At 44.0% G+C, this 22,708-nt stretch overlaps 1 long non-coding RNA gene across 1 annotated transcript in view; it reads left to right on the top strand.

The window, feature by feature from the left end:
- Positions 1–22,708, top strand: part of LOC139439696 (uncharacterized) — a 67,070-nt gene that overhangs the window by 907 nt on the left and 43,455 nt on the right. The gene's annotated exons all lie outside the window — the stretch shown is intronic.

Raw genomic sequence — 22,708 nt, 5'->3', positions numbered from 1 at the left:
TCCATATCAGGTTTAAAGTGAGAAAGGTGGGTGTGGATTTGAGTCTTAATAATAGTAATATATAAATTTACCTAAAACCATTGGGAAAAAGTTATAAGAAGTATGCTTTTTTCCTTCTGGCCGTGATGAACTAACAGGGATGGAATTTACTCACCCACATAAGCAACCAGGAAAGTGGACAAAATATATGAAACAATACTTTTTAGACAGCAGACAAGTGGCTGCACAGGAAGGAGTTAGCTCTCAGGGAGTCGGGGAAACAATGAGGTGAGCAAACTGGTAGCTCCAGTTTACTCCCTGGAGGCAGTTTCCAGACTAGAAAGAATGGAGAGATTTCAAAGAGTCAGGAAGTCATTCCAGAGGTTACTCTTATGCAAGTCTCAGCAGGGTCTCATGGTCACAGTAAACAGTGCGTCAAATAGCCGGGCTTCTGAGGGCTCTGGAGACATCCAGAAACAGCTCAGGAATTTGGCAGCCTGTCAATGGGCCTTACTTTGGAATTTATGCTCCCCAGTTTAACAGAGTTAGACTCATTTGTAGGTTCTCTACGCATGGCTCTTCTGCCCCTTTATCTGAACCTATAATTAGGACTAAACTTGATAAATACACGTCCCAGAGACTTAAATCTTTGGGCTGTTCGCTTGCCAGTTGAGCCCTGAATTTCAGCAGAGTTGCAACAGCTACTCTCCAGTTCATTGGATTCACCCAGGACAATTAACAAGGTGATGATGATGGACAACAACCATCCCAAGAATACAGAGTCTGCAACTGCAAGCAAGACAGCTCCATCCATGTGCCCCATGGGATCCATGCACCCTCTCAATTAGAAGCAGAGTGGGGATCACCATCCCCAAATCCTCAAGATCGGGGAATGAACAATGGACAAAAGTAGACTTACTATTATTGTACTATAAACTTACTATTGTTCTAGCAATGGAAGAACTCTTATCATTGATACATAGGCAATAGCCACCAGAGGTTCTGAGGGGAGGGAGAGGGAAGAACAGGTCTAATATGGGGATATTTTCAGGACATGGGAGTTGTCCTGCATGACATTGCAGTGATGGATATAGGTCATTGTTTTTTTTTTGTCATAACCTACAAAATTGTGCAGGACAGAATATAAACTATAACGTAAACTGTAATCCATGGTTAGTAGCAGTGCTTCAATATGTGTTCATCAATTGTAACAAATGTACCACATTAATGAGAGATGTTGTGGCAAAGTGTGGGAAAGGGAGGGAGTGGGGCATATGGGAATCCCTTATATTTTTTATGTAACATTTATGTAATCTAAATCTTCTTTTTAAAAAATAATTAAAAAAATAAAAACTCTACACCTATGCTGACAAACACACACACACACACACACAAGAAAATGGAGCCCAGCCATTTGGAGATTTGAATAGAAAGAAATCAAAGTTGGAAAAGGCCAAGGTGGCTAGAATTTGGAAGACAGAATACGGGAGAAGAGGGAGCTGCTAGAGAGGCCAGCTTTCCCTTCCTGGGTCTCAAGGCCCCATTTAAATGTCAGACCCTCAGAGTCTGCTTCCACCTAGAGTTGATTAACCAGCCCTGCCTGGAAAGCATGTGCCACCCACCCCACGCCCCTCCAAGAGGCAGGTGCTTTTCTCCTCCCTCTTTTCCGGGAACCACCACGCCGGGTCATGGGTTGCACGATAGTGACAGGCTTTGCTTACCCTGGTCACTCGACCCTGGAATGGCCAGCTGCTATTTATGCAGGTGTTTTCAATTCCCGGGACCCCACTGTGTCTAGGAACCCATCTGTCTGCCCTGCTGCCTCCTTAGCCTCTCAGTAGCCTCTAAGCTGGGCAGAGGGAGTGCTCCTGCTAACTCCAGCTCATGCAAATAGATGTTAACTCACTGCCTGTGGCCCAGGGCCCTTGTCACAGGTAACTTGCACATAATTGGAAATATCTTTAACATCCTATTGATGGCATCTCCCCGTTTTGCTCCATAACAAAACTGAAACAGTAAAAGATATTGATTTTTCCGGCAGGGGAAGTGGGGGGAAAGGATGGGTCTTAAAATGAAATTATGTTTATTGTTCTCCTGGTAACACTTCTTCAGGGCCGCCAAGACAAATGGCTCTCTAAGTGACAGCAGATTTGTATTTCATTAGGACCCTTTAGTCAAAAGATCAATGATGCTTCTCGGAGCCTCTCTGCCAGTCCAGGCAGGCGGGTGAGCACGGTGAGAAGCCTGCAAAGATCCAGCTAAAATTAGGCGGCCGCCGACAGAGGCTGGATTCGCAATCATAGCCCATCGATTTCCAAAGGGATGTCAAATCCGAGTGAGTTTTATTGGTCTGCTGGTTCTATCTTGGCGGGGAGAGGCCTTCTCTAATAAAGCGGTTCTCCCTCTGGGAAAACGGAGCTTTTTTAAAGGCAGTCTTATTTTTTACAGAGCAGGGGGAGGTGGTCAGGGCGCGGTGGACTGCAAGTTCACCCTTAACTCCCAGCTTGATCCCCAGGCTCCAGGGAACACTCACCACTCGCCAGACGCTGTGTCAGGGGGTCCCAGAACCTATCTCCTTTAATTTTCCTACCAGCCTTAGAAGGTGTGATTTTTACTTCACAGATGAAGAGACTGAGGCCCAGAGAGATTAAGAAAATTGTACAATATGTGAGAAAGCGACAGATCTGGGTTTCAAGTCGTCAGTCTGATGCCAAGTCCACATCAGCCCGGGCCGGCGCTTTCCCACATCAGTGCCGCCCCCTCCTCACCTGTCCTCTCTCTCACCTCGCCTCACCTGTCCTCTCTCTTCACCTCGCCTCACCTGTCCTCTCTCTCCACCTCGCCTCCCCTGCTGGCCCTTCCTCCCCCGTGGCCGCGCAGAGGCTGCCCCCGTCAGGACACAGCCCCTCCCGAAAGCCCCGCAGTCCTCGGTCCCACAGCGGTCAGTTGTACCTTCCACTTCCCCACCTTTGCTGACAGTCTGGAGGAGCACCTTGGTGCAGAGAGAAAAATACCTGGCTTTCGAGCCAGACAGCCGGGGATTCCAGCCCCAGCCCAGAGCAGCTCAGGTCGCTGAGCCGCGCGGAGGGAACGAAAGAGGCATCTCGCAGGCGGCGGACCCCTCAGGCGCAGGCTCCCGAGGGCGATGCCAGCCTCGGGTGAGGGCAGGTGGGACTGCGGGCTGGAGGCGGTGTGGGCCAGCGGGCAGAGCTAGGGCGGGGCAGGCAGCAGGAGGCTGGTGTGCGCGGAAGGGCCCGGGGAAGCCGTCAGTGCCAGCCAAGCCACGTACTAACACGTCACTGGGGCAAGCTGGTTTACCGCTCTGTGCCTCTGGTTCTTCAGCTGTGAAAGGGGCGTGGCCCTTCACCGTTGGAGAGGACCGGCATGTAGAAAGGTACAGTGTTAGCTGCTGCTGGTCATCAGTTCAGTCCAGGCCCTACATGAGGCTCTGCCACTTACTGGCTGTGCATTCTTGGGTGAGTAACTCAGCCCCTCTGAAGCCAGGTCCAGGGCTGCTGTGGGGACGGCTGCTGTGGGCACCTCGCCCAGGACTCGGCTCAGGTGTGGAGCCGGCAGCAGGATGCTACCCCCCGGTCCCGGAGGGGAGAGCCCGCAGCAGACGAGGCATTTCTGTGCCTGTACTTGGTGGGTTATCCCAGAAAGGGCGTGAGGGGAAACCCAGGCCACAGCCCTCCCGCCCGGCTTTGGAGCATCGCTGAGTGGAGGCAGGAGTCACTTCAGGGCTGCAGGTGTGTGGATTGACTGCATCTTCCCAGTCAACATGCTGCTGGTTTGACCCTGCCCACCTGGCAGGGTCTAAGAAGGGAAGCGCGGGTGGTGAGTGAGAGGCTCAGCGTGCAGTCCTTAGGCTAGACACGAGGAGGGGTATCCTGCTGCAGTGTAATTAGAGATCCCAGAACTCTACAAACAGTGCTTATCCTGATAATAACCAGCGCTCACCGAGTGCTCCTGAGGGGTCAGGCTGGTGCCAGGCACTTGGCACTCTGACTCCTGTGAGCCTCACAGCGGCCCTTTGAGGTAGGAGCTATTATCACCCCATTTTACAGACGAGGAAACTGAGGAGGAGATTAAGCAACTGGCTCAAGGTCTCAGCTAATAACTGGCAGGTCTCCAGGTTCCAGAGCCTATTCTTCTAACCACCACGTTGCACTCCCTCTCTTGCACTCCTTGTTGTTCATTCATTCATTCATTCATCCACTCGTTCATTCTTGGCTGTTCCAGACCCAGGCCTGGTGCCAGACTTGGTGTCCAGGGAGGGAGGAGGCTCAGGCCCTGCCTCTTTCCTCTCCTGTAGGGCTAGGCAGGGGTGTCTTTGGCCCCTGGGCCATGGCAGGGCCTCTTCCCCATTTGGATAAGGTGAGGAGTAGACACCATTAAAATTATTTGTCTAGGGCCTGCCCCGCAGCCCAGCACACTCACGCCCCACTGTATGTTCATGCACTTGGTGCCAAGACAAGCACACGTTCATTTGTTCACCTGCCTCCCCAGCTGTCTGCTGACCCCTCCACAGACCCCACAGTGTTCCCCTCCCACACTCCAGGGGGACTGAGGTCTTTCTGGGCCTTCCAGCCTCTGCTCTGACTCTCTCCCAACTCTTTTTTTTTTTTTTTCATTTTTTATTATTATTATTTTTAAAGATATATAGATGACAAAAAATGTTACATTAAAAAATATGAGGTTCCCATATACCTACTCCTGAGTGTGATGGAGGTGGACTCAGATGTGACCTCTCTGCACATGCCTCTTCTGTTACTTTTACTGAACCTGTGGTTGGCGCTGGGGTTGGTGTATGCTCTGGAGACTTGAATTTCTGGGCTGTCCATGTGCCTCAGCAGAGTTGCAACACCTACTCTCCAGTTCATTGGACTTGCCCGGGTCAGCTGACAGGGAGGTGAGGATGGTCAACCACCACACCAGGGAACTGAGAGAGTCTGCAGCAAGCAGGAGAATTCCATCCATCAGCCATGTGGGATCTAAGTCCCCTCTTGACTCTCTTTATCAGGGAACACACCTGAAGAACATGCCCAGAGCTCTCACAGCTTAGAAGAGGCTGCTGATTGTGGTACAGGTGCCACAATTGGGGAGTGAGAGAAGATTTGGAGGGCTGAAATTCTCCAGTCTCCTCAAATTCCCCTCACAGAGAAACTTGACTGGGTCTCGTTCAGCTCCTGACATTTTCTCTCTCCCACATTGAAGTTCCAGTCAGTCTCCATTCCATGGATCTCCCACTGGAGGGGCAGCCCTGGGAATGCAAAGCTGACCCTGGTTGGGCTCTGCAGGCCCTGGGTGGCCTGGGCAGGTCATGCGACCTGCTGAGCCTCTGGTTTCCTGTCTGTGAAGCGGGAGGTGCGTTCCAGCCACGCCAGTTTGCTGTGAGGATTCAGAATCATTACACACCCTTCAGCGGGCCTGGCAAGCACTCCTGCTCTTGACCTCCCAAGATCTGAACAACAAAATAAAACCACGCTTTGAACAAAATACTGCAGTTGGGGTCCCCATTGGCTTGATGACTGGAAATTGATTCTCTTAGAATCTCCTCCAATTGTTTTTTGGAAGCTCCATTGGAGACACACCTTGCGGTAAACACCAAGGTGTCTGTTGGCTGCTTTCACCTCTTGCACCTGCTTAGTGTCTCTTCTCCTCTCCCTCCCTTTGGCCTGTGCTTCTGAGGTAGCTCAGAGACATACCCCAGAGCCCCTGCCAACCCCCTAAATCTTCTTTCCTTTACCAATTACAAAAGAAACCCTTCTGTTTACCTCAGAGGCTGTTAACCAGTACCAGAGAGGCTGGGCAGCGGCTGGGTAGCAGGCTCGTGTCTCTGCTGCAGCGTATTTTCAGGATATATCAGCATCCCTGTCTCGCCAACTTCCCAGGGAGGTTTCAAGCACCCAGGGGAGGGTGTGCACAGGTGAGCACTTTGGAAACCGTAAAGGGCAGCATCAACTGCCCCAGCCTCTGCCAAGTACAGTTTTGGAATTTTTTTCATCCTTGCCTACTCTTTTAGCCACTCCCAGTGGAGGCTTCTGCTGCCTAGGTGGTCCCTGAGGGTCAGGGAAGCATTAGTTGGCACCGCAGGAAGGCACCCACCCAACCTGTCACACCCTGTCAGGGTTGGGCAGGATCTTGTACTTCAAATGGACCAGTTGTTGGAACACCTGTCAGCCCTGTCCCATCAGTCTGTTTCCCTGGGAGTCCCCAGGCCCTGGGTCTGTCCTCAGAATCTGAGATGAAGCTACAGTTCATTGGGCAGCTGGGATTTACCTGTAGACAGTAGAGGAAGGCAGTGTGGGATAATGGTCAGGCCTGAACATTCTGTCTGCTAATTACAGCTCTGAATGCTGGAACCCATAGCTCAGCCACCTTGACAGCTGTGGTAGACTGAAAAAGGGCCCTTAAAGATGTTCATGTCCTCCTTATGTTGAGTGAAGCAAGCCAGGCATTGAAGGACAAATATTACATGACCTCTCTAACATGAATTAAGCAGATCTGGCAGACTCAGAGAGCTAGAGACTGGAAGATAGGTTTACAGGAAATAGAAGGGGAGAAGAAGGTTATGAGCCAATGCCCATAAGGGTGAAATCTATGGTAATGTAGAAGTGAGTAGTTGTGCAGTGAAGGGATATGTCAGGGGTGTAGGGATACTATTGGGTTGGGTTGTGCCAGTTTGACAGGGGGCTAGGGTGGGGAGGATGGGTGGGACAGTCCATGAAACTGGAGGAAGGTTGGGGGAGGGAGCAGGTAAACACTGGGTATGGTGAGTAAATGGCTGAAATTGCAATGTTGAGAAAACTCTTTTGGCAATATGACAAAAGAGTTCAGGGTGTTAATGGGGGGGGCCTTTGGGAGAGGGCACATCTGGGGCAGTCTTCTAAAGAAAGTGCAAGTGATCATTTTGTCACATCGTGTATCAGTGTGGGGAAACCCACAGAATGAGTGGGAAGGAATTGGACTCCCATACTGGGGGAGCCTGATATGGTCTCAAACAGAGGGGAGGGTGTCTTTTGAGAGCATGGGTGGTTCCTAAAAGGGGACAACAGACTAGCGTGACAAGCCCTCAGCGTTGTTGCAAGTACCTATGATTCTTGTCCTTCAAGGAGTGAAGCCTGGTGGTTGCCATGGGCCCCAAGGGGAGGGAGAGGGAGGAATGGAATAGATGGAAGAGGGGGTATTTAGGGGGCAATGGAAGTGTTCTGCATGATCTTGCAAAGATGGATACAGGCCATGTTAAATTTCATCAAAAATTTATAAAAGCGTATGGTCTAAAATGTAAACCATAATGTAAACCGTTGACCATGGTTAGCAGCCATGTTTCAACATTTGTACAGTTGTAACAAATGTACCATCCACATGTAAAAAAGTTATTAATAGGGAAGGGGGAAAAGGGGAGGATGTTAGGTGTATGGGAGTACCCTATATTCTGTATGTGACTTTACTGTGACCTAAAACTTCTTTGAAGACAAAATGAAAAAAGTAAGACAGTGGGGAAGAAATGGGAGAAAATGCCACTGTATATACAGGACAACAGATATTACAGTGATGAAAGGCAAAACATCAAAAAAAATTTAATATTTTATTTTACTTTTTTTCTAAATTATTAATTATTTTATTTCTTATGTTTAAACTTATTATTATTATTTCATCTTCCTGTTAATTGAATTTGTCAATAGTCTTGGCTTCATTTTTTAAGAAGTTTCAGATCACAGAAGGGTTACAACTATGGCAGGGGAAGATCATTTGTGTGGGGTGTTATTAATGAGGGATAGATGGGAGAAATATGAGCATACATATAAGGTACATAAATATGCTAAAATATTCATGGGGCATTGCCACAGTGGGTATAGATTCACACAACAACTGAAAGAATATTGAATTCTCATCCTGGGGAGCTCTACCACATTCTCTAATGGAATAGCAACAATCCCCCAAGTACAGGGGCAATGGCTAGTGAAGAAGGATGCCACTGATGGGCCCTTGACATTGATGACAATGTTTATGAGTCTTTTGCTCCTGAAATTGCAACTTAGCCTAGTTTGTAGGGTGCCTAAGAGTTACTTTCTGAGAACCTCCATGTTGCTCAAATGGGGCCTCTCTCTAAGCCAAACTTAGCATATAAATGCATTACCTTTCCCCTAGTGTGGGACATGCCTCCCAGGAATGAGTCTTCCTGGCACAGAGGAATTACTACCAAGCATTGACTGGTGATGCAACTGGAAAAAGACTTTGAATAAAAGGGGAGAAAGGTAAAGACAAATGAGTTTATTTGGCCAAGAGATTTCAAAGTGAGTCAGGAGGTCATCAGAGAGGTAACACTTAATGCACATCTCAGCAGGATCTCATAGACAGTCAAAGTAGATACTACCCCAAAGAGTGGGGCTCCTGAGGGCTCTGGAGACACCCAAGTCCTCTGGTCATGGCAGATAGCTCCAGATTTGATGTCTTATCAATGGGCCCTAGTTTAGAGTTTGTGCATTTCTGTATGACAGAGCTGGACTCAGATGTGACTTCTCTACACATACTTTTTCTGACTCTTATTTGAACCTATAATTGGTGCTGAAGTTGGTAGGTGTACATTCAAGAGACTTGAATCTCTGGGCTGTCCATGTGCCAGCTGGGCCCTGAGCCTCAGTGGAGTTGCAACATCTCCAGTTCATTGGACTCACCCAGGAAAACCAACAAGGAGATAAGGATGGGCAACCACTATACCAAGGAACCAAGAAAGCCTACAACTGCAAGCAAGAGAGTTCCATCCATCAACCATATGGGATTGAAGCCCCCTCTCAATTAGAGGTGGAGCATGTATCACCATCCCAGAATCCTCAGGATTTGGGAATAAAATATGGACTAGGGTGGACTTACTGGTATTCTACTATAGACTTATCATGATTCCAGCAATGGAAGAAATTATATCGTGGATGTGGAGACAGTGGCCACTGAAGGTGCTGAAGTCAGGGAGAGGGACATTTTCAGGATTTAGAATTGACCTGAATGACATTGCAACTACAGATACACGCCATTATATATCCTGCCATAACCTACAGAATTGAGTGGGAAAGACTGTAAACTACAATATAAATGATAGTCCATGCTTAGTGACAATGCTCCAAAAAGTGTTCATCAATTGCAATGAATGTACCACTCTAATGAAAGAAGTTATTAATGTGGGGAAAGTTGGAAGATATGTGGAGTGGGCCATATGGGTATCCTTTATATTTTTTTATGTAACATTTTATGTAATTAAGTATCTCTTAATCTTTTAAAAACAAATAAAAATATATATTTAAAAAAAGATGTCCATGTCTTAATCCCTGGAACTTGTGAATATACTACCTTACATGGCAAAAAAGGTATGCAGATGTGACTACATGAAGGACCTTGAAATGGGGCAATGAGCCTGGACTAACCAGGTTAGCCCAATCCAAATAGTTTAGGGCTGTACTTGACACATTGTAAACACTGAGCAGATTCTTCTTTTATTCCTGCCATAACTCACTGAATGTACTGCAGGAGAGTGTAAACTACAATGTAAACTATAATCCATGTGGTACAGCAGTGCTCCAAAGTGTATTCACCAAATGCAATGAAGGTGCCACAATGATGAAAGAGATTATTGATGTGTGGGAGGAGTGGGGGTGAGGTGGAGTGTGGGGCATATGGGAACCTCTTATATATTTTGTGATCTATGTATCTTTAAAAAAAAACAATTAAAAAAATAGAACAAAGAATTGTAGAGTAGAAGGGAACACATCATGCCACCTCCTCTCTTTACAGAGAGGCTCAGAGAAGTCAAGGTCACTGTTGAGTAATATGCAAAAGTTGCCTGTTTTGGTTGTACCAAGAGCAACCCCCTTTCTAAGAAATTACAGGTACTTTCTAGAGAGTTAAATATAAAGGTGAGGGGGAGGAGGGTAAGATGGCGGCAGAATAAGGAGCCCCAAGAGTCAGCTAGTCCTACAGGGCAGTTAGTAATCACCCAGAGCTATTGCAAGCACCTGTTTTGGGGTCCCAGGAGACCAAAAGAGTATCCTGCAACATCCTTGAATGTATGGAAGGTGGGGAGGATACTGCTTATCTGCAGAGAAGATTCGTGAGTAGAGCCCTCCATTCTGCACAGGTCAGTGCCTTTGGCACAAGCCACCTTGGGGGGTATTCCATGGCTGGAGTTGGAACCTCCAAGAGATGGTTGGGCACCAACTTCAGTTACTGATTGATAAATAGGGTATAACCCTAAGAACAGCTAAATTTTGAACGTATCTAAGTTGGAAAGAGGCTGATACCTACCATTTTAGCTCTGCCCCTGTCATGAGGGGAAGCAGGGCTAAATTGAAAATCACATTGAAGTTACAGACTGGCTTCTTTCCATCCAGATTGGATTGCAGCCCTGGCCTAGGCTCCAGCCCCACCTCCGGCAGGGAGTTAAGCTGGGGGCACCTGCACAGACTATCTAGGTAACTGCAAGTGCTTTTGGATAGCACAGACTGAAAATTCAGATACCTGGGGCTCCATCCCTGCACCTCAATAGGATAGGAGAGAAGATGTGTTTCCTTGGCCTCTCTGAGCAACTTCAGGAATTTTCAGCCTGCATGAACTGGTTTCTTTAGCACCTTTGATACCATCTCCACCCCTCCACCACTATAGGATGGTAGCAGGGAGGGGGCTGGTGTTTCTCAGCCTCTCAGGGCAACTGCAGGCATTTTTGGCATGCACATACTCAATTGTTAGACACCTGTGACAACAGCCCCACCACCAATAGGACAAGAGAGGAACTGTGTTTCCCCAGCCTCTCTAGGTAACTGTAGGTACTTTTGGCCAACATAGACTGAATAGTCAGATACCTGTAGCTCCATCCCTGCCTCCAGGTAGGATAGGAAGGGAGCTGGGTTTCCTCAGCCTTTCTGGGCAATGACAAGTACTTTCAGCATGCACAGACTGAACTGTTGAGTGCCTGTGGATCCATCCCTACCACCCAATAAGATAGGAGGGGGCTTGTGTTTCCTCAGCCTCTCCAGGCAACTGTGGGTACTTTTGACCTACACAGACTGAACTGTTGGGTACCCATGGATCCACCCCACCACCCAACAGGATAGAAGGGGGATGGTGTTTCGTCAGCCTCCCCTGGCAACAGCAGACACTTTCAGCCTACATGGACTGAACTGTTGGGCATCGGTGGTTCCATTCCCACCCCCTAAAGGCAGAAGAGACAGTATTCCCTCAGCCTCTTCGGGCAACTGCTGGTGTATTTGGCCCACTTGGATTAGATTGTTTCGCATTCCAGAGGATCCTGGCAGGTATGGGTAGGGGCTGGTGCTATAGCAGTCTACCTGGGCAACTGTGGTCATTTTCAACCTGCACAGCATAGATTGCTGCCCACACCTTCAGCTCCATCTCTGCCCCAGATATGGGAGGAAGGGGTGTGAACCTTCATCAGTCTCTCTGGGCAACTACAGACAGTCTTGTCCTGCAAACCTTGGATTATTCACATAGCTGTGGCTCTGTCCCTACCCCTGAAAGAGGAGAAAGGTGGGAGAAGCTTAATTAATCCCTGGGGCAATGCAGGCAGCTTCAACCTCTACAGCTTATAGCACCAACTACATCCTCAGCTCCTACTATACAACAAACAAGGGAGAAAGGCAAAAAAGCCCTAAACTAAAAGGAGAAACTGCACCCAAAATAAATATATCTAGTAAGCCAGATGCTCAGATACCAACAAAAAATTACAATCCATACCAAAAAACAGGAAGATATGGCTCAGTTAAAGGGACAAGATAAACCTCCAGATGACTTAAAGGAGTTGAGACAACTAGTCACAAATGTTCAAACAAATCTCCTTTATAAATTCAATGAGATGGAGTAGCAGTATGAAATGGTTCAGGAATTCCAAAAATAAATATTGGATTATGTTTGCAAGCTGGTCTGTACCTGGATGTGATTAACTTATGATTAGGACTTTAATTGAGCCATGACAGTAGGGTGTTGAGTCCCCATCCCCTGGTGCATGGGGACTCACAGATAAAAGACATGGAAAAGGACAGAATTGGAGTTTTTGATGCTGGGATCTTGAGCTGGAGTCCTGGGAAGTAAGCACACAGAGAAGCTTGGTTGTGAGGAAAGACAAGCAAGTCCCAGGAAGAGAGGAACCCTGAGCCCAGAGAGAAGCAAGCCCTGGGAAGAGAGGAATCTAGGAAGCCTGAACCCTGGCAGACATCAGCAGCCATCTTGCTCCAACACATGCTCCAACACATTACTTTGGTGAGAGAAGTAACTTATGCTTTATGGCCTGGTAACTGTAAGCTTCTACCCTAAATAAACACCCCTTATAAAAACCAACCGATTTCTGGTGTTTTACATCAGCGTCACTTTGGCTATGTAATGCAGATGGAGAATGAGATATTAAGGGTTTTAGGAAGACACTGAGTGAGCACAAGGAAGAATTTGAAAGCATACATAGAAAAATAGCAGATCTTATGGGAATGAAATGTGCAATAAATGGAAATAAAAATTCTATGGCAAAGAGGTGGGGCAAGATGGCATCTGAGTGAGTACACCTCATAATCTCTCCTGCAAAGAAGTGGCTGAGTAGGGTCAGAGTCCTGCTGGACTGGGCTGTTTCGGGTGCTTGCAGGGCAGGAGGTGTCTGGACGTCGATTTGGTGAGACAGTGACAGAAGAGATTCTTGTGAGAAGTAGAATTTTGGGTCTTTTACACGGAGGTCAGAAGTTGTGGGTGGGACCCTTCCCACTAGGGCTGGTGGCCTGGCTGTGGTGAATCCTGAAAACTTTGTTGTGCTGAGGTGTTCCTAAACCCTGAGTGGGCTGTTTCGGGGGCTTGCAGGGCAGGAGGTGTGTGGATGTCAATTTGGTGAGACAGTGACAGAAGAGATTCTTGTGAGAGGTGGAATTTTGGGTTTCTGACATGGAGATAAGAAGTTGTGGGTGGGACCCCTACCCCTAGGGCTGGCAGCCCAGCCATGGTGATCCCTGAAAACTTTGTTGTGCTGCAGTGTTCCCAAACCCTGTGTTAACCAGATGCGCAGTTCCCAGGTCTGTATCCCCTAAACCCTGGTAGCCCACGCTCCAGAGACTAACATACCTTGAGTCTGCAATATCATGGACTTCCCATTCCCGAATCCACTGCACCCTGAAGTCAGTCTGAGGTCCTTGATTACCCTAGCCTTCCACGATTTTTGTTGTTTGTTTGTTTGTTTTTCTCCTTGAGCTTGGAGGAGTGTACCAGCTGACTTGGGGAGAGTCTGGGAAGAAAGGAGAGGTGAATCTGCTGAGGAAGCCCAATTTACCTAAACATCCTGGGATAGGAAACTTGGTCTGGGAGAAGGTGGAGTCAGAAAATCAATTAGACCTCCCCTAGCACACTTAAGGGGGAGGGACTGTAGGAGGTGCTCTCCAAGCTTCCAATAGCATATTTGGGGTTTCTGGTGAGGTGTAGGTGCTCTCACCTGGAAATAAAGAGTCATAGTCAGAAGTGTTGAGTTGGTTCAACAAGGACCCACTTGTATATCCTACCGGACCTCTCAGGTAGCTTTCCTGCTGCCCTGGGGGAGAGAAAAGTGAGGAAGGGAGAAAGGGGGAAGGTCAGATCCCTAAGCATTTTATTTAACTGCAAAGAGGATTCCTAGCTTGAAAGGTTGGTTCTTTTTTTTTTTTTTTTTTTGTCATGGTTTTTCTCTTTTTCTTTTTCTTGCTTGTTTCCCCCTCCTTTTCTTTGCTCCCCTTTCTCTCTTCTCTCTTTTTCTTTTCTCTCATTTTCTTCTTTTTTATTTTATTTTCTTTATATAATAGGTTCTGCAGGGAGTGCTTCACATTAGCTGTGTTTCCTCATCCTCCATTTCCTCTTTTCTGTGTGTATTGATTTTGGCCACCTACACTACCCCCTTTCCCCTACATCTTTCTACCCTCCATCATCTACTGTTTCTCTTACATTCCACCTCCTTTTCTTTGGCCCCCAAATTGTCTGACTTTTTATTTCTAATACCTTTGTTCTGTTTTCTGTATTTTATCCACTCTTGATATTATTGTCTTTCTTTTCTCTTTCCCCCTCTCATGAAAACACTGACCTTTTAATTCATACTATATTCCTCCCCATATTCAGTTGACTCTCTCATTACAGGCACTCTACTTACTGCTATAACTCTACACAACTTACAGAGTCTAATATCCATTCTCCTAGATCTCACATTGTTGCTCTGTTAACATTTATTACCAATACTACTTTATACATTTTCTTTTCTTACTCATTTTGCTTTCCCTGGCCCTAATATTTTCCTTCAAAGTGAACTTAGCCAGCAACAAGAAAATAGAGTAAGAAGAACAATGTGACAAAGAGAAGACATAACACTTATGCACGAACAACAAACTAATTAATCCCCAAGACTAGGCAAAGAAGCTAAGGAACTGATTAAACCTTTCAAGATAAAATGTTGACCAGACAGCAATAAAAAACTACAAACCACACCAATAATCAGGAAAACATGGCATAATCCAATTCACAAACTAAAAACCAGGAAGATGAGCAGAACATAGGACAAATAATTAAAGATCTCAAAACATATTTTAGAGACCAACTTAATGAAGTAAAGGAAGAGATTAACAATATGAAGAAAACACTTGGAGAGAATACAGAAGAAATTGCAGGCATATGCAAAAAGATAACAGATATGATGGTGATGAACTCCACAGTTCAAGAAATCAAAAATACACTCTCAGCAAATAGCAGCAGATTAGAAGAGGCAGAGGAGAGAATTAGTGACGTGGAAGACAGTACATCTGAAATCAAACAGATAATAGAACTGATTGATAAAAAGATAGAAAAAATCCAGCTGGGACTTAGGGACCTGAATGACCATGCAAAATGCATGAACATACATATTATAGGTATCCCAGAAGGATAAGAGAAGAGAAAGGAGACAGAAAGGGTGTTGGAGGAAATAATGGCTGAGAACTTCTCAAATCTACTGAGGGAGATGGATGTACATGTCCAGGAAGCACAACCCACCCCAAACACCATAAATCCCAACAGACCTAACCCAAGACATATCCTTGTCAAATTATCCAATGCTCAGGACAAACAGAAAATTCTAAAAGCAGCAAAAGAAAAGAGAACCATCACATACAAGGGAGGCTCCATAAGATTAAGTGCTGACTTCTCATCTGAAACCATGGAGGCAAGAAGGCAGTGGTATGATATAGTCAAAGTACTAAAAGAAAAAATTTCCAACCAAGAATACTCTACCTAGCTAAGCTACCATTAAAAAATGATGGAGAGTTCAAAATATTCACAGATAAACAGAAATTAAAAGAGTATGCTAACAAGAACCCTGCCCTTCAAGAAATACTAAAGGGAGTTCTGCAGGAAGAAAGGAAAAACAGGAGAGGCACAGTTGGAGGAGAGTGTAAGAGCAACAAAAAAGACAAAAAGAGAAGGAAAAAAAAAACAAAAACAAAATATGACAAACACAAGTCCAAAGAAAATATGGCTAACATAAATAATTCCTTGAGAGTAATAACACTGAATGTCAATGGATTAAACTCTCCTGTCAAAAGATTCAGACTGGAAGATTGGCTAAGGAAATATGACCCATCTACATACTGTCTACAAGAAACATATCTTAAACCCAGGGATTCAGGGAGGTTGAAAATGAATGACTGGAAAAAAATCTTACAAGTAAACAATAACCACAAAAAGGTATGAGTAGCTATATTAATAACAGACAAAATAGACTTCAAATGCAAAACAATTGTGAGAGACAAAGAAGGACACTACATATTAGTGAAAGGGATAATCTTTCAAGAAGAATGAACAATCATAAATATTTATGCTCCTAACAAGAGTGCCTCCAAATACATGAGGCAAACAATGGAAAAACTAAGTGAAAGAATAGATGCCTTGGGAGGTGGATGTGGCCCAGTGGTTAGGGCGTCCACCTACCACATGGGAGGTTCACGGTTCAAACCCCAGGCATCCTTGACCCATGTGCAGCTGGCCCATGTGCAGTGCTGATGCATGCAAGAAGTGCCATGCCACACAGGGGTGTCCCTGCACAGGGGAGCCCCACACTCAAGGAGTGCACCCTGTAAGGAGAGGCACTTTGTGCAAAAGAAAGTGCAGCCTGCCCAGGAATGGCGCCACACACATGGAGAGCTGACGCAGAAAGATGACGCAACAAAAAGAAACACAGATTCCTGTGCCACTGACAACAACAGAAACAGACAAAGAAGACGCAGCAAATAGACACAGAGAACAGACAAGTGGGGCCGGGGGCGGGGGGAGAAGGGAAGAGAAATAAATAAATAAATCTTTGAAAAAAAAAAAAAGAATAGATGCCTCAACAATTATAGTGAAGGACTTTAATACACCACTATCAACTTTGGACAGAACATCTCAAAAGAGAATCAATAAAGAAATAAAAACTTTGAACAGTATATTAGAAGAGCTGTACCTAATAGACATATACAGATCATTACACATGAATACAGCAGGATATACATTTTTCTCAAGTGCACATGGATCATTCTCCAAGATAGACCATATGCTAGGCCACAAAGAAAGGATCAATGAATTCAGAAAGATCGAAATCATGCAAAATAATATCTCTGACCACAGTAGAGTGAAGCTGGGAATCTGCAAGGGACAGAGGCCCAGATTTCACACCAAGATATGGAAATTGAACAGCACACTCTTTGAAAAACAGTGGGTCAAAGAGGAAATCTCAAAAGAAATTAATAACTTCCTTGAAACTAATGAAAATGATAACACAACATACCAAAACTTATGGAATGCAGCAAAAGCAGTACTGAGAGGGAAATTTATAGCTATAAGTTCATACATCAAAAAAGAAGAAAGAGCAAAAATTAAAGAACTAACAGCACATTTGGAGTAACTAGTAAAAAACAACAAAGTAACCCCACAGGGAGAAGAAAGAAAGAAATAACAAAGATAAGAGCAGAAGTAAATGAAATAGAAAATAAGAATGCACTTGAAAACATAAACAAGACCAAGAGCTGGTTCCTTGAGAAGATCAACAAAATTGACAAACCCTTAGCTAGACTAACAAAGAAAAAAGAGAGAAGATGCAAATACACAAAATAAGAAATGAGAAAGGAGATATCACCACTGGCCCCACAGAAATAAAGACTATCATAAGAGGATACTTTGAAAAACTATATTCCAACAAAAATGACAATTCAGAGGAAATGGACAAATTCCTAGAAACACATAAGCAGCCTACACTGATGAAAGAAGAAATTGATGATCTCAACAAACCAATCACAAGTAAAGAGATGGAATCAGTCATTAAAAACCTCCCAACTAAGAGCCCAGGGCCAGATGGCTTCACAGGTGACTTCTACAAAACATTCCGGAAAGAGCTAACACCAATCTTGCTGAAACTCTTCCAAAAAATTGAAACAGAAGGAATGTTACCAAACTCATTCTATGATGCCAACATTACCCTAGTACCAAAGCCAAACAAAGACACCACAAGAAAGGAAAATTACAGACCAATTTCTCTAATGAACCTAGATGCAAAAATCCTCAACATAATACTTGCTAACTGTATTCAACAACACATTAAACAAATTATACACCATGACCAAGTTGGATTCATTCTGGGTGTGCAAAGATGGTTCAACATAAGAAAATCAATCAATGTAATACACCATATAAACAGATTGAAGGGAAAAAATCACATGATTATATCTATAGATGCAGAAAAAGCATTTGACAAAATACAGCACCCTTTCCTGATAAAAACACTGCAAAAGATTGGAATACAAGGAAATTTTCTGAACATGATAAAGAGTATATATGAAGAGCCCACAGCCAACATAATTTACAATGGTGAAATCCTAAATCTTTCCCTCTAAGATCAAGAACAAGACAAGGATGCCCACTATCACCTCTTCTATTTAACATTGTCTTAGAAGTACTTGCTTGAGCACTGACACAAGAACCAGATATAAAGGGCATTCAAATTGGAGAGGAAGAAGTCAAAATTTCATTATTTTCAGATGACATGATCCTATATATAGAAAACCCTGAGAGGTCTACAACAAAGCTTCTAGAACTCATAAATGAATTTAGTAAAGTCACAGGTTATAAGATCAATGCGCAAAAATCAGTAGCATTTCTGTACACCAACAATAAGCAAGCTCAGGAGGAAATCAAGAAAAAAATACCATTTACAATAGTAAATTAAAAAATCAAATACCTAGGAATAAATTTAACTAAAGATGTAAAAAACTTATACACAGAGAACTACACAAGACTGTTCAAGGAAATCAAAGAAGACCTAAATAAATGGAAGAATATTCCCTGTTCATGGATAGGAAGACTAAATATTATTAAGATGTCTGTTCTACCAAAATTGATCTACACATTCAATGCAATCTGAATAAAAATAAACACAGCATTCTTTAAAGAAATTAGAAAAACTAACTATGAAATTTATTTGGAAAGAAAAGAGGCCCCGAATAGCCAAAGACATATTGAAAAAGAAAAACGAAATTGGAGGAATCACACTACCTGACTTCAAAACATACTACAAAGCTACAGTAGTGAAAACAGCATGGTATTGGCAGCAGGAGAGACACATAGACCAATGGAACCGAATTGAGAGTTCTGATATAGATCCTCATATATATAGTCATATAATATTCGATAAAGCCACCAAACCCTTTCAACTGGGAGAGAATGGTCTATTCAACAAATGGTGCCTGGAGAACTGGATATCCATATGTAAAAGAATGAAAGAGGATTACCAACTCACACCTTATACAAAAATCAACTCAAGATGGATCAAAGACCTAAATATAAGAGCCAAGACCAAAAAGACTTTGGAAAGCAATGTAGAGAAGCGTCTATAGGACCTTGGAATAGGAAATGGCTTCATGCAATTCACACCAAAAGCACGAGCAGCAAAAGAACAAATAGATAAATGGGACTTCCTCAAAATTAAAGCCTTCTGCACCCCAAAGGAGTTTGTCAAGAAAGTGAAAAGAGAGCCTACACAATGGGAGAAAATATTTGGTAACCATATATCTGATAAAAGACTTATAACCTGCAAATATAAAGAACTCTTATATCTCGAAAATAAAAAGACAAACAACCCATTTAAAAAATGGGAAAAAGATTTAAACAGATACTTCTCCAAAGAAGAAATACAAATGTCTAAAAAGCACATGAAAAAATGCTCCAAATCTCTAGCTATTAGGGAAATGCAAATCAAAACTACAATGAGATACCATCTTATTCCCATAACATTGACAGTTATGAAAAAACAGAAGACTACAAATGCTGGAGAGGATGTGGAGGAATGGGAACACTCATCCACTGCTGGTGGGAATGCAGAAGGATCCAGCCATTCTAGAGGACAGTTTGGCAGTTTCTCAAAAAACTAGCTATAGATATGCCATATGACCCAGCAATTGCACTGCTTGGTATATACCCAGCAGAACTGAAAACAAGGACACAAACAGATATATGCACGCCAATGTTCATAGCAGCATTGTTCACTATTGCCAAAAGTTGGAATCAACACAAATGCCCATCAACAGATGAATGGATCAATAAAATGTGGTATATACATACAATGGAATACTACTTGGCTTTAAGAACAAATACACTACAAACACACATGATAACATGGATGAATCTTGAGAACCTTATGCTGAGTGAAGCAACCCAGGCATTGAAGAACAAATACGACATGACCTCAATGATATGAAATAAGTAAACCAAGCTGCCTCAGAGAGCTAGAGACTGGATGATAGGCTTAAGGGAAATTGGGGGGTAAAGGAAGGATGTAAGGTGACATCTATATGGGTGAAATCTATGATAAGCTGGAGGTATTTGTACAAGGACAGGAAAAATGGGGGCATAGGGTTACCTTTGGGTGGGGCTCTGTGGGCTTGAGGGGGGCTAGGGATGGGAGGATGGGTATTATTGCCCAAGAAATTGAGGAGAGGGTGCAGGAACATTTGAACATAGGAGATTGTCAGGTATTTGGTTAAGAGTATAATGCTGAGAAAACTTTTCCAAAAATATAATAAGGAAGATTACCTGTTCAAGATGCTTAAAGGGGATAACCTGATGCAGGACAGGCTCCTATGGAGTGTGTGAGGCTCATTTTGCCATAGTGGGTTATATCATTGTATAGAGATATTGAGAGTGAAGGTATACCCACATCCTGGGGAGGACTGATGTTCTCAAATAGAGGAAATTGTATCTCTCGAGAGAAATGGTGTCTCCCAATGCATTAGGGCAGTTGAGCATGTCAAGCCCTCAACGTTGTCACAAGTATCTCTGAACATGGCCCTTCAAGCAATGAAGATTGACTGTCACTGTGGGCCCTAAGGGGAGGGGGAAAGAGGTATTGAATAGATGGAATCAATATAACTATGTGGGCAATAGAAGTGTTCCACAAGATTACGCAAGGATGGATATAAGATATGTTAAATTACACCAAAAATATATAGGGTCTCATAGGCTAAAATGTAAATCATAATGTGAAACATAAGATAACTAAAAATTTAGAAAATTCTAGTCTAAAATATAAACCAAAATGTAAACCCAAATGTTACCTGGTTTGAAAGCTATTGTCTCAATATCTGTACATCAGTTTCAGCATATATAGTATGAATATGTAAAAAGATTATTGCTGTGGAAGAGAAAAGGGTTTTATGTTGGATATCTGGGAGTACCATATATTGTATATATGAATTACTGTGATCTGAAACTTTTGTGACGATAAGCTTAATAATTAGGAAAAAAAAAAGAAAAAGAAATAACGTAGACACTGAGGAAAAGAGGGAAGATGTTGCCTTGCCAATTTGCATACAGGGCAATACTTATTGCAGTGATGGAAGACAAAACATCAAAAAAAAAGCTTTCACATTTTTTAATTTTTTGATACCCCAATATATTTTTACCTTAATTTTTCTAAATTAACATGTATTCTATATCTAACCTTTAAACTCATCACTATATTCCATTTTACTATTAATGGAATCTGGCAATATATTGGGCTTCATTTTTGAAGAGGTTTTGGATCACAGAGAGGTGCAACAACAGCAGGGGAGGAATACTGGTGTGGGATGTTATTGACAGGGGCCACATGGTTGGCAGGGAGTTCTCCAGGGCATACATCCAGGGTACATAAAAATGTTTGGATATTTTCATAGTGGTTACAATTAAAAACATCAACTGAGGGAGTGCTGAATTCCTAGCCAGGGGAGCTCTATCACAGTCCTTAAAGGAAGAGCAGCAATCCCCCAAGTGCAATGGCAAAGTCCAAAAAAGAAGGAAGGTCCAACTATGAGCCCTTGATACTAATGGCTATGCTTATAAGCCTGTGCACCTGAAGTAAGAACAAGGCCTAGAGCTGCAGGGTGCCTAAGAGTTACCTCCTGAGAGCCTCCATGTTGCTCAAATGTGGCCAGTCTCGAAGCCAAACTCAGCATGTAAATGTGTTGCCTTCCCCCCAGTGTGGGACATGACTCCCAGGGATGAGCTTCCCTGGTGCTGAGGGATTACTACCAAGTACCAGCTGATGATATAACTAGAAAATGACCTTGAATAAAAGGGTCAACTCGGACCACCTGAACATCTCAGTCTACCTATAATACCAGGAGTTAAAAATGCTTTTTGACCTTGAATAAAAGGGGGAAATGGAAAGGACAAATGAGTTTATATCGCTATGAGTCTCCAAAAAGAACTGGGAGGTTATCAGAGGGGTTTCCCTTATGCACACCTCAACAGAGTCTCAGAGACAGATAAAGTAGATACAACCCCAAGTATTGGTTCTTCTGAGGGCTACAGAGACCCACATGGTCATGGTATGGTATGGAGTCTATGGTCCTGACCTGGTATGGTCTATGGTCATGGCAGATGGAGTTCAGTGCCATGTCAGTTGGCCCTACTTTGGAGTTTGTGTTTCTGTGTAATGGAGCTGAACTCAGATGTGATCTTTGTCCACAAAGCTCTCATGTTACTTTTACTGCATCTGTAGTTGGTGCTGGGGCTTCGTTTATACTCAGGGGACCCAAATCTCTGGACTGACCATGTGATAGCCAGGCCCTGAGCCTCAACAGACTTGCAACTCTTACACTCTGATTTATTGGACTTACCCCACTCAGCTAACATGGAGGTGAAGAAGGCCAACCACCATACCAGGGAGCCAAGAGTGCCTACAACTGAAAGCAGGAGAATTGCATCCAGCATCCATGTGGAATCTAAGCCCCCTCTTGATATAGATATGGAGTGGACACAACCATTCCAGGGTCCACAGGGTGGAGGAATAGAGTATGGATTAGAGTGGACTTACTGATAATCTATTCTTGAACTCTTGTGATTAGTAATCGAAGAAAATGTGGCATTGGTGTGGAGAAAGTGGCCATGGTGGCTGCTGGGGGTAGGGAGTAGGAAGAAGAGATGAGATGTGGGGGCATTTTTGGGACTTGGAGCTGTCCTGGGTAGTACCGCAGGGACAGTTAGTGGACATTGTATGTCCTCCCATGGCCCACTGGGTGGACTGTTGGAGAATGTGGGCTATGGTGTGGACCATTGACCCTGAGGTGCAGCGGTGCTCAGAGATGTATTCACCAAGTGTACTGAATGTCTCATGATGATGGCAGAGGTTGTTGTTATGGGGTGAGGAGTGGCATGAGGTGGTTGGTGGGTATATGGGGACCTCGTATTT

The sequence above is a fragment of the Dasypus novemcinctus genome, chromosome 9, assembly GCF_030445035.2.
Source record: "Dasypus novemcinctus isolate mDasNov1 chromosome 9, mDasNov1.1.hap2, whole genome shotgun sequence".
NCBI classification, from domain to species: domain Eukaryota; kingdom Metazoa; phylum Chordata; class Mammalia; order Cingulata; family Dasypodidae; genus Dasypus; species Dasypus novemcinctus.
Note: the sequence above shows the minus strand (reverse complement) of the source record. Positions and strands in the feature narration are given on the sequence as shown.